Source organism: Mastomys coucha, chromosome X, assembly GCF_008632895.1.
Source record: "Mastomys coucha isolate ucsf_1 chromosome X, UCSF_Mcou_1, whole genome shotgun sequence".
In the NCBI taxonomy this organism is placed as follows: Eukaryota; Metazoa; Chordata; class Mammalia; order Rodentia; family Muridae; genus Mastomys; species Mastomys coucha.
The window spans coordinates 8,763,495-8,764,596 of NC_045030.1; the positions used below are offsets into that span (position 1 = coordinate 8,763,495).

The window sequence follows — 1,102 nt, forward strand, 5'->3', positions numbered from 1 at the left end:
AATTTATTGATAAGCACATGCCAAGATATATTTATTTTCTTAGAGTACCCCATTCTTTCTTTCTTTCTTTTGTAAAGACAAGTCAGTTTTACTTAAATCAGGACAAAAATATTGTTAACCATTTATGATCTGAATTTGGAGTATGAATTAAATTATGGTATACATTAAAAGCCATGGGACATTTGTTTTGTAATGAATAAGGCAGTGGAATTACTCATTAGTAGCCTTTTTAAGATAAGCTACTAGGTTTGCCCTTTTTCCCTTCTTTTTGATTCCAGTGAAGATCATTTTTGTTCCAGGGATGTACTTTTTGGGATTCTCCAAATACCACATCAGGGTATCCTCTTCCCAGGTGATGCCTGTGTTCTTGTGGCAACTGTGTAAGAGAATCCAGCAGCCTGACCTGTCTTCTGCCCAAAAGACCATGGAGATTTGGTCCAGTCTTATGCTTGCCTCCCTTTTCCACAGCGTGGCACTGGGCACACTTCTGAACAAAAATCTTCTTGCCTTTTTCAACATCACCCATTTGTAATTCATACCTGGCTGGTCAACGTTCAGACTCAAAGACAGATGTCCCACTACTTTGCATATAAAACCAGGTCTCCATTTTTTCTGTACACATGGCTATTAGGACAAGGAGCTGGGGGCTAGGCCCTTTTTTACTTATTTTTTTATTATTAGAATTTTTCATTTAAATTTCAAATGTTATCCTCTTTCCTGGTTCCCCTCTGAATACTCCCTATACACTCCCCCCTTTTCCTACTCACCAACCCACTTCCTGGCCTTGGGATCCCTCTACACTGGGGCATAAAGCCTTCACATGACCAAGGACCTTTCTTCCCATTGATGACTGACAAGGCCATCCTCTGCTACATATGCAGCTGGAGCCATGAGTCCCACCATGTATACTCTTTGGTTGGTAGTTTAGTCCTTGGGAGCTCTAGGGGTACTAGTTAGTTAATATTGTTTTTCATCTTAAGGGACTGCAGATGCTCCTTGGGTCCTTTCTCTAGCTTCTTCACTGGGGACCCTGTGAGCAGTCCAATGCTTAGCTGCAACATCCACCTCTGTATTTGTCAGGGACTGATAAACCCTCTCAAGT

At 41.2% G+C, this 1,102-nt stretch overlaps 1 pseudogene; it reads right to left on the minus strand.

The window, feature by feature from the left end:
• Positions 1-210: 210 nt before the first annotated feature.
• On the minus strand, positions 211-526 carry LOC116091697 (annotated as a pseudogene).
• Between the last annotated feature and the right edge of the window lie 576 nt (positions 527-1,102).